We start from the raw sequence: 12,189 nt of genomic DNA on the forward strand, positions 1-12,189 counted from the left end.
ACCAGGGCGGTACACTTTTATATTCATTTAATTCTTTGTTGATAAAAAAGAAACAAATGTGGCTATATAGTCGCATTTGTATCTCTTTGATTTACAAATGCGTGCTGATCAAATGCGGCTCTATAGCCGCCATTGTAAATGTAAAATAGCCGTCCTTGTTTAACATTTCTGCACTAGTGCCCTTACAAAAGTGGGTCCTTTTGTATTACATTTATCACTGGGAACTTCAGAATCTTTGGAAATCCCAAGAAAGTGAGGTGAGTCACAATGAACTACTTAAGTACCAAGACTTTCCTCTAAGTTATGTTTGGAGATGATTTCCTGGCAACGAAAGTTGTGAGAAAAAGAAACACTGAATGAAAGGAAAAACTCAAACATTACAATATTAACGAATCAACGTTCACATTGGAAGTGAAAGTAAAAAAAAAATCAAATACAATTGAAATCTAAGGCAAAAAAAATTAATTAACAGTAAAGATTCCATTGTTTATTTGTATTATAAACTCTGATAATTATAGTATATACACAAGCAAATATAGTATAGTTGCAAGAGTGATAAAATGATAGATAATAAATTTTAACCTCATTTTGTAAAAAAATATATTTATATATATGGTGTATATCTTTACTTTATAGTTGAATTACTATAAGTTTTACAAGACCATTCAATTAGTTCAAAGTGTAGTGTGTAGGAACTTTTTGGGTTTTTACAGTATTAATAACAATATTAATTATAATATTAGTAATATTAATAATAACATTAATAAAATTAAAAACAATATTAATAATAATATTAGTAATTATTAATAACCATATTAGTTATATTAATTAATATTCATAGTAATAATGCGATTATAAAGGAGATTTTCAAATAATATGAGAAATATGTGTCTCTATGGTCAACAATAAATTAAATATAATGGTAATGTTGAATCTTCAAAGGTTTTAAATGTAGTGTTAATACTTGCTTTGTTTGATTGCTATTTTATTTAATAGTAATTTAGAAATGAATAAAAGAAAGAACAAAACATTGACTAAGTAGTAGTATAAATATGTAGTAGAAGGTACAAACTGAAATGAAGAGAGAGTAAGAAACCCACAAAGAAAGTAGAAAGCAGAAAGAAAGCAGAAAGCAGAAAGCAGAGAGAGATGGGTGTGGTTAATAAGATAGCTTTGAGTGTTGTCATATTTGCTCTAATAGCATGCTATGGTATATTGTTTGAACATATTTTGATATTTGAGTTTATGAAAAGACTCTTAATTGTTATTGAATTTGTGTATGTTTTTGCAGGGAATGGTGTGTTGAGCATCCCAAATACAAGAGATGTGTACAAATATTCTGAGAACAACCAAGTTGACGGAATACAAAAGTGTGATACAAACCGTGATTGCTTGAATTTTTGCAAACCACCATGCAAGGCGTTTTGTAATATGGCAACTCACAGATGCGAATGCCCTTGTGATCAGTGATGTGCTACACATTTCATCCATAATTATGTCATTGAGAATTAATAAATTAATATGTTTCATGATAAATTAAATTTTCGATTTCATCACATTACTTCAAATTCATTATCTTTCTATGCCTTAAAACTTAAATATATGCTTCAAATTCCTCACCTTTATATGGCTTAAAACTTAATAATAGACCTTATTAGTGTTCAGACTAAGAAAATATCAAATAAACAAATCGTTATAATTTTTATTATTATGCTAATTCTTTTTTAGGTTAATTACTTTGAATTTACTATGTTTAACAATAGATAGGAATTCATACTACAAAAATTATAGATATTTATATAAGATAAACACGGTATACAAAGTTCAAAATCTAATATTACATGTATCATAAAATTAACTAAAAAAAATCCACCAATAATCCTTACAAAAACATATTTTTTTTCTTCATATTTTCATTGTTCAATGTAATGAATCACTAAATATCTACAAATTTTAAATTTGATATAATCAATAAAAAGTGTAATTCATATTTAATTGATTAAGATATTTAACTTATACATTATCTTATTTCAGGAGTCAATAATGTTGGAATATATACTTGGTTGCATATGTGTCACCACATAATATTTACATTTATGATTTTTTTATTGATTGGCACTACAATTTAAATATCAATGAAAATATAATTTATAAATTCAATAGTAGTGAGATAAACACTTTATTTATGTGTAATATATTGAAGCTTCTTCTTTGAAACATGAGCTTCCATAGCTCTATTGGAAACAATGTAAATCAAATTATATTAATTGTTAAATTTAATAATAAATTATATAACAGATTAAATATAATAGAATGTCGAAAATTTATGAGTCTATTAATTATATTGTTAAAATAGTAAGCATTAAAAAATTGGTTAAAAAAGGGCAACTTGTTATGTTGTTTACAATCCAATTAGATTGGAGACCCCAATTAACATCAATCATTAACAAGAAAACAATACAAGTGGGAGACTAGTGCAGCAAAATCCAAAAGAAAATTATGAGAATATAAAATAAGGCAAATTATGTGTATGAAAATCTTAATAGCATACATGACTCTAGTAATTCAGCTTCAACAGAGTTTGTAAAACAGCCCATAGCTGTCTTTTTAACACATTGAGTTGTGTGTCGTTGTTTTTTCTTCCTTAACTGGTTTCCAAGCCAACTTTATTTTTTTCACAATGCAGGGCCTTGTGCTCCCACATTCTTCAATTGTGTAAACATGACTGATTTAAGTTAGAATTTTTTCTCATATAAGTTTTTTTTTATTAATTTAAAATAAATTTCTTTTTAAAATGTTCAGTTCTGTTATATAAAAAAAACGAATAAAAAAAAATTGTATCGAATGGAGGAATCGTGGAGGAAATTTGGGATGCGAAAGAACCAATCCTATGCCAACTCCTTCACAACTTTCTTCTTCTCTAACTTTCCGGCTAGCCACGGGGAGTACGAGATGCTGAAATTCTTCCAGAAATGGGCTAGAGTCAAGGAAGTGTTCATATCAAGGAGAAGGAATAGATGGGGCCGAAGATTCGATTTTGTGAGATTTTTTGGTACAGAAAACGTGGTCAGCTTGGAGAGGGAACTAGATACACTACAAAAAATTATGTAAATAACGACAGTTTTAATATGACGGTTATTAAAAACTGTCATAATTATCAATATAATACGACACTTAAATAACCGTCATATTAAAACTCTCATTTTATAAAATATACAATGTTTTGATTTTTCATTTTTATTCCCTCCATCCTATTTACTTTATTTCCCTCCATTTTCATTTCCCACGCTTATTCAAAATTTTGATTTTCCAAATTCTCGTTCTATCCTCTAAAACTTTCTAAAACCTTTGAAACCCTATTCCAACGCCAGTTTATAGAGGGCAGAACTCCTTCATCGTTGCGTGATGCTGGTTCCGGTCATAAGATGGAGCAATGAATCCTTCCAAATACTTCACAAAGCTCCTGTTGTCGACAACGATCAAAGCCCGCTCAAACTGTCTCGTTTCTAATGCGTTGATTTTGATGTAGGTGGAGATCTGCATCGGACCTTCTGGAGGGTTTTGCGGTGGGTGGTGGCGATGGACGCTATCGAGGACGGCGTCGACGACAATGTTGGCGAGACGCTTTTGTTTGTTGAGAGGGATGTTAGGCTTGTCGAAGTAGCGGAGGAGGTCATCAGGATCGGCGTCGTCGAGGGACTGCAGAGAGGGTTTAAATTTATTGGAGCCGCAGTTGCACTCATCTTCTCTTGTAATTCAATCCCTAACTTCTCATTTAGATTTGTGTTTGGAATAGTTACATGATGTCTTTCGAGTTTCAATTTTTTAGGAACTTTTGTTGTCCTATGCTTAATTTGATCCTTGCATGAAAGAGAAAAAAGGTAAACAATATATGTTATGATTGATTCAGTTGTTTTTTTGTAGTTTATGTGGTTCAATTGTTTTGTTGGATTCAATTGCGTAGCTTCAAATCGTAGATTTAGTTTCTCATAGATATAGGTTGATGTTGATACTGGATAGTTTTTGGTTATTCATTGCTTTGTTTGGGTTTCGATGGACAAAATTAGTTTGTTGAAATTTCTTCACTCTGTTTTGATTCTTGAAATTGCTTGGTAGAAGAGGTTGAATAGCTGTGTATTTAAACATAGAAAGAGGGATTGTGAGAATTTTTGTTAGCTCTTCATTCTCTGATTTATCTTACTAAGAGTTGTTTGAAATGATAGAGGAAGGTGTGGGAGCTGCCTATGGCACAACAAAGAGTGGTATGGGCATGGCTTCGACGGAGCATATTCTCTCTATATTAATTGTATCTTGCTGCACTCATTCTCCTTTTATCAATTATAGATGTGTGAACTGAGATATTCAGAAGTGACAAAAATATACTCTAGAATTGTGGATTGCAAGTTAATGTTATTGAATTGATTTGCGCGTTATCCCTTTTTCCAACTTGTAAATGTAATTTATTACTAATCATTGATTGTGTTTATCTTTTATTAAAAATATTTTGTTCTAGAATGTAGATTTATAATTTTACTCCTCTGTTAAATTTCTGCTCTATGCACGCAGTTTCTAGGAGTTTGAGATTTATTGGAAGAACTTGAGAGAGGTGAAAAGGGAATTGGAGATGAACCGTTAGCTATGGAATGGATGATGTTGATGATATATACATGCAGTCTGCTTCTACACTTCAAAGCCAAGTTACTTACTTTTCTCTACCTTGCTGCTTGTATGAGCAGTTTCATTAATTTTATTTCATCTACCTTTTTATAATGAAGGGCTTGTACTATAACTCTAAAAAATGTTAAAGAGGGACAAAATTAAACTCTTGAACAATTTTAATAATTTTCTTAATATTTAAGATGTTAAAAGCATTCAAAAATATTTCTACTTTTCAAGTCCATTAGCATGCAATATTTCAGCTTTAGCAGTAGCATACAAAGACGAAGATGAATAATCAAACAAAAAGAAATAAACGGTACACTATATACCTTAAGATGTAATCACAACTTTTCTTAAACTTATCTTATCACTCTCTATCATTTATTTTTCTTTCTACATAGAGGTTATATTTTCAGTAGGATAAAGTGTAAAAATCTTAAGTCAATTAAAAATATGATAAAATAATAATATATAATTAAATTTTATTTTATAAATTGATTTTGTGTTACTCAAGGTTTAAGTTACAAGATTAATGTTTCATTGTTTTTCTCTTTCTGTTATTGTAATTTCTATTATAATATAATTTAAAGAATAATATCCTTGACATTGTGAATGAAGTCAATTATTCACGATTTAGAATTGTTGCATGGTTATTTCTTGGTGTGAGTGAGTCCACCGTCGAATTGGTTTTCATTTTTCTCTATATATTTGCCAAATTTAATACTTGTGGGGCCATTTGTTTTTTTTGGGTTTAGAACAATTCAATTTCAGTCTATGATGTTTTGATGCGACACTCAATCTTGAAATAATACATGTAGGGTCCACGTTTTTATTGCACATAAATTACTGTTTAGTGCCTATTTGTAAATTGAAATTTTAAGTGAAAATATGAATTTTGTTTCACATTAATAAAAATTATAGGTTAAGAATATACAAGTGTGCATGTTCATTTAGGTACTGTATGACCATCTACAATTGTGTTAAAATTGCTATTTGATTTTTCTTTGTAAGTTGAAATTGGTGAATTGTAAATCTGGATTGTTTTGATTATTTGTATACTATGAGCTATTAATATATTTAAATATTTATTGGTGTCTTTTATTTGATAATTATAAACATACAAATTCATTAACTAAAAATTATTTATTTCAGGTATCAATTATGGAAATGGTGTTCCATCACCTAATCAAGTAATAGGATCAAGTGCTAGAAGCAAAACTGATTAGGGATGTGTGTTTTAATTTTAAACTTAATTAGGGATGTATGAACTTTTTATGTGTTTTAATTTTCAATTACATATAAACTTTTGAACATTATTATGTGTGTTTTAATTTTAATGAAATGAATAGATGATTATAACTTTATACAATATTTTATTTTATTATGAAAAAGTGGTAGTTAAATTTTATAATTGTATAAAACCGCTTAAAAAAAATTATAAAAATGTGGTGGTTAAACTTCATTTATTCAGAATTAAAATTACGTCAGTTAAAAACGTCACTACTTATGTATATTATGACGCCAGAATCTTATTCAATGAATGTAAATTGCGACAGTTATAACTGACACTACTTACGTATATTATAGTGCCAGAATCTTCTTCAATGAATGTAAATTGCGGCAGTTATAACTGACACTACTTACATATAAAAACTGTCACTATTTACACTATGTTTAAAGTGGCGGGTGTTGCGGCGGGTAGAGTAAAACCGCCACATTAAACTTTGTGGCGGCCAGTTCTATGGCGGTTTGGGAAACCGCCACAAGCGTATATTGTGGCGGTTATAACCGCCAGTTTATACGAAAATAACCGCCACAATATACACTTTTTTTTGTAGTAATAGCACTAGTACAAAAAGCTTCATTAACGACTCCCAACAAAGACGGCTTAGAAATAACCATCATTATAAAAAACACAGTGGCAATTTTGTAAATAAGTTAGATATATCACGGCGGTTCCTACTGGAACCGTCTTTAAAACCTCAAACATGGACATATCACGACGGTTCCTACTGGAACTGTCTTTATAAGTTGGACATACCACGACGGTTCCAAGGGAACCGTCTTTGTTTCTCTTCAGATTTCAAATTTCTGGCCAGCGCATTCTCTATTCTTCACTTCTTCTTTTCATTGCTTTTCACTTTTCCAAAGGGTTTTTTTATGCAAACTGTGCTTGATGTTCACTGATTTAACTGGAACGATATAAAGCGAACTGGATTATGAAATTTTAACCACAGAAAGTTCAAGATCTTAGCTCAACAATGGCACTGGAATTACTCAAAAACAGTAAGCCAATTAATTGAGATAAATTTTCTAAAATCGCTGCCAGATTACCGTAATTTTTTCGGCAGAATTGCACAATTTTTGTTTTTGATTTATCATTTTTTTTGTACTTTGAATTTTGAAGTACTTCTTTTTGCTACTTTTTTTATAACACTTTAAAGAATAAAAATCCAGAATTTCAGAAATTTCCAGTGAGTAAATCAATTGCAATAAATCGAAACAGTAAGCACGTTTTCAGAAAAACAGAGGAATCCTAACAGGAATGAAAAACAGAATTAAGAACTAGCAAAGACATAATGGAAATGATGTATAGGAACTTGTATAGATCTAACATACAAGTATGAACTCAATACTAAAACAGAAAATGCACAAAGGATCAAGATACAAATTCAGAAAATTGTATTACACCAAAGCAAGAAACAAAAAATTCAATAAAAGTACTACAAGAAGTGATGACATTCTTGGAAAAACATGACTATAACAAAACTTGTATGGATTTAAAAAGGAAAAGACACAAACACTTGATAGGCACAATTAAGAAAACAACAATAAAACTCAAATTAAGCCTAAAAACAGAAAGGTAAACAACAAGAAATATAGAGCTCTTGAATTAAAAGTGCAACACAACTCAAAATTAAACAAGAACAAACCTAAACTCTAGATACCACATGATATGATTCCACTAGCAAAGTAGAGATGATTCTTTGACATTCTATGGAATCAACTTGAGTTGGAGATAGCATAGACACTTTTAATAGAATTGGATCAATGTTATATGTTTCAAGAACTCACCAAAACTTACACCAAACACCAAACTCATATGGAAGATCCATCTATTGCCAATTGAACCGATTAAAATGTGTATTAAGGCAAATGAACAGAATAGAAAGCTTTAAAAACAGAAATGAACCGAACAAATCCAGCTAGAACAGAAAAGAACCGAACATAAAGTGAAAAGGAAACACAAAACCGCAGAGAAAGAAGCTTAAGACATATTTATCATTTCGTAAAGCATGGAAGATGGAATGGAAGATGAAGGAGAGAAGAACTTATGGAGATGAAGGACTTGGTTTGGTGATCATGCCACTTGGATGGTGAAGGCTCCAAGATAAGTGAGCTATTGCCGCCACTTGAGAGAACCAAATGCACTCAAGATAAGACAAGGTGTAGGAGTAGACAAAGTTCTCACAATTCTCTCTCAAATTGAGTAGAGTTTCTCTATTACCAATTTCAATTCTGAATTATGAAGGACCCAAGCTCTCCTTTTATAGGAGCAAGGGCCGACCAAATACAAGCTTATTCTAGAAGCTACCTACTCCTACAACACACCCCCTACTAAGCTCACACCTAAGCTCACGCTTACTACTAAGCTCACACCCCCAAGCTCCTAAACTAGAGTCTAAAAATGATTTTACAAAAGAGGTGTCTCATGTTTCCCTCTAAGCACTTTTTATTACACAAGAAACTATAAAAAGAGAAAACAACCTTCCATTATTTCCTAATGCCTTAAATTGGCTTCTTGTAAGCCTTTGAGGTGGGCTAAAAACTCCTTGAGCGTCTATCACTTGAGCCTCTACCTCTTCTTGTCCTTGATTATTGGCCTCCATTTTATCTTGATCTTGATCTCCATCAGTTTTTGTGTCGCGCCGTCCTTGAGTGTGCCCAGCCCCACGTCGTTTCGTGTCGTCGTTCACTGTTAACGTTCGTGTTGCCGTCCTTGAGCCCGCCACACCGGTCGTCGCCGCTAACACCTATCGCCACTTGGACGACACTTGTCGTGGCTCGTCACCGTCGCGCAACCTCACCTCGCGTCGCAGCTCTCGTTCCTCGTCACCACCGCCCAGCCCCACGTCGTGGGTCGTCTTGGCGTCGCACCTGCGGAGCTTCTTCATCGCGGCTTCGCCCCGCCCGTGGGTCCTCTGTGAGCTGCCAGTCTGGACGTCGCGTGGGTCCTTCGGTCGTGACCACCGCACGCGTGTTCTTCGTCACAGCAAGACTTCGTCGCTGCCTTATAATCCGTTGCGCTAACATTTCTGCACTCCCGCGGAAAGGCGCCAACTTCTCTACTACTCTTGTTTCGCTCCATTTCCAAGTTAGTATTTATTTAATTAATAATATATTAATTTTTATTTATATATATTTTATTAATTAATAATTGTTAGATATTGTTATTATATATTGTTTAAATGTGTTGAACGTTGTGATTCTGAGTCCGAAGGTGTCCGACCTTCAGCAATTTTGATTTATATATATTAGATATTGTTTTTACCTGATGAACGTACTGATTCTGAGTTCAGAGATGTCCAACCTTTGGCAATTTTGATTTAGTTTTATAATGAATTAGATAGTACATTTGATTATATGGAATAGTGTGTGACTTTTAGATTTTCTTAGTTTACCAATTCTATGGATCGGAGTTGGATTAATACACCACGAATAAGTGATGCTTACGAAAAAGGGGTGGAAGAAGTCATACAGTTTGCAGAACATAATGTCGTTAGTTGTAATAATGGAGTAAGAATAAGATGTCCTTGTGTCAATTGTTTGAATGGAAGGATTTTGAGTGTTTCCGAAATTAGAGAACATCTTTTGTGTGATGGATTTTTGAAAAGTTATACAACATGGACGTGGCATGGTGAATTGTTAGACTTGCCAAGTGTGCGCGAAGCTTCAGAGGAAGTTCATTTCTCAATGGATGATAGATTAGAAGACATGATTCGTGATGTGGGTGCAGAATGTTTTGCTAATGCAGTTTTCGAAAATATGTCTAATGATGGAGAGACTCATTTGTATCCTGGTTCAACTAACTTCACACGATTATCAGTAGTGTTAAGGTTGATGAATTTGAAGGCAATGAATAGATGGACTGACAAAAGTTTTATAGAATTGCTTCAATTGCTTAAGGACATGCTTCCAGAAGGAAATACCTTGCCTAATCGAAATTATGAGGCAAAAAAAATACTTTGTCCAATGGGTGTGGAGTATAGAAAAATACATTCATGTCCTAACGATTGTATTTTATACAGAAATGAGTATGAAGATTTAAGAAGATGTCCCAGGTGTGGTTTGTCACGTTATAAGGTTAAAGTTGGTCAGAATGATGAAATTGATGAATTCACAAAGGAAGGTCCTTCTGCTAAGGTTGTTTGGTATCTTCCAATAATTTCAAGGCTTAAGCGTTTGTTTGCAAATATAGATGATGCTAAAAACCTTAGGTGGCATGCAGATAATAGAAAAAGTGATGGACTACTTCGTCATCCAGCTGATTCTTTGCAGTGGAAGAAGATTGATAAAGAATTTCCAGAATTTGGAAAAGAGTCAAGAAACTTAAGACTTGGATTGGCAACTGATGGAATGAATCCCTTTGGAAATTTAAGTAGTAATCATAGTTCATGACCCGTTTTGTTAGTGATTTACAACTTACCTCCTACTTTGTGTATGAAGCGTAAATACATGATGTTATGTATGATGATCTCTGGTCCAAAACAACCTGGAAATGACATAGATGTTTATCTTAATCCATTGATTGAAGATTTGAAGTTATTGTGGAATGAAGGGGTTGATGTGTTTGATGCGTTTAAGAATGAATCTTTCCGATTGCATGCGATGTTATTTTGTACTATCAATGACTTTCCTGCATATGGGAACTTTCCAGGTTATAGTGTGAAAGGCCATAGAGCATGTCCAATATGTGAAGAGAAGACATCATATGAGCAGTTGAAACATGGAAGAAAAACCGTGTATCTTGGGCATCGTAGATTTCTAAAGAAATATCATCCGTATCGTAGATTGAAAAAAGCTTTTAACGGACACCAAGAACATGACATTTGTCCCACTCCCTTAAGTGGTGTTGAAATTTATGAAAAAATAAAAAATGTTAATGTGACTTTTGGAAAAATGAAGAAGAAGCAAACTGTGAGTGAAATATGGAAGAAGAGATCAATCTTTTTTTATCTTCCGTATTGGTGTAAGTTAGATGTCAGACACTGTCTAGATGTAATGCACGTAAAAAAGAATGTGTGTGACAGTATGTAAGGACAAGGAGGAATGGGGCTTGGGGGTTAAGGATATCAGTTTATTTAATAGTGCATTGTTAGCGAAATGGTATTGGAGGTTGTTTAGTGAGGAAAAGGGGAAATTGAAGGAGATTCTTGCATCCAAGTACTATACGGGGGGAGCAAGACTCCAAGTCTCGAGCCGATGCTATTCATGGTAGTGGAGAGACCTGTCTAAGGTCTGTAAAAAGGGAGAAGGTGATGGATGGTTCCAGAAATCAGTTACATGGAAAGTTGGAGCAGGTGACAAAGTTAGATTTTGGGAAGATACATGGTTGGAGAACAATAAGCTCTAAACTATGTTTCCTAGGATGTTTTCTATTTCATTGGATCAAGGAAAGTAGGTGGCTGAAGTGGGGAATTGGGAGGATGGAGGATGGAATTGGAGGCTAAGTTGGAGAAGACCTAGGTTTTGTTGGGAGAGTCCTATGGAGGAGGATTTGTTAAACCTCATCTCAGGAAAGATTGTGTGTCAGGAAATTCAGGATACGTTAATATGGAATGGGGATCATGATGGCAAGTTTTCTGTGAAATCTGCTTATTTGACTCTGAATAGCCAAGGAAATAACGGCCGACATAATGTCTTCTCCCTTCTGTGGCGAGCTGTAACAACACCCAAAGCGTTACAGCATGGAGGATTTTGCTTGGTAGACTTCCAACACTTGATAATCTTATTGGTAGGGGTGTGGTTGTAAATTCTCCCCTATGTGTGATGTGCAATGAATCACAAGAAACAACCCAACACCTCTTTCTAGAGTGTGTTTATGCACAGTGTGTCTGGCTTTTATGCTTAAGATGGATAGACATTTCGTCTGTCCAACACAAGGATATCTCTGACCACTTCGAGAATTTTCATTTGCTTCATCTTAATGTTAAACAAAATCAGATTTAGAAAGGTATTTGGGTTTCTATAGTCCAAAATATTTGGGACCAGAGAAATTTGGTTGTCTTCAAGCAAGGGATTGCTGATGCTGAAGAGATTTTCCACCTTGCCCAACTGTCAATATGGCTTAAATTGAAGTTTGGGACTACCCCTTTTAGTTACTATTTTTCGGATTTGATTCTTAATCCTGTTCACTGTCTACAAAGCTGCTGAAGTGGAGGGTGCCGTGTAACAGAACTTGTTCGGTCTTGTGGGAACAGGAAGGGTGGGAGTGAGTTTTTTCGGCCATAGTGAAACAGGGGATCTATG

The 12,189-nt window shown here is 33.5% G+C and overlaps 2 long non-coding RNA genes across 2 annotated transcripts; both read left to right on the forward strand.

Moving 5' to 3' along the window:
- The first annotated feature begins 1,058 nt into the window (after positions 1–1,058).
- Positions 1,059–1,577, forward strand: LOC137829745 (uncharacterized). The gene is made up of 2 exons (XR_011084076.1): positions 1,059–1,210; positions 1,292–1,577. It is a non-coding gene; the product is annotated as an uncharacterized lncRNA (long non-coding RNA).
- A 1,792-nt stretch (positions 1,578–3,369) lies between these two features.
- On the forward strand, positions 3,370–4,895 carry LOC137824111 (uncharacterized). The gene is made up of 2 exons (XR_011083213.1): positions 3,370–3,751; positions 4,567–4,895. It is a non-coding gene; the product is annotated as an uncharacterized lncRNA (long non-coding RNA).
- The last annotated feature ends 7,294 nt before the right edge of the window (positions 4,896–12,189 follow it).

The sequence above is a fragment of the Phaseolus vulgaris genome, chromosome 11 (assembly GCF_000499845.2).
Source record: "Phaseolus vulgaris cultivar G19833 chromosome 11, P. vulgaris v2.0, whole genome shotgun sequence".
Lineage (NCBI taxonomy): Eukaryota > Viridiplantae > Streptophyta > Magnoliopsida > Fabales > Fabaceae > Phaseolus > Phaseolus vulgaris.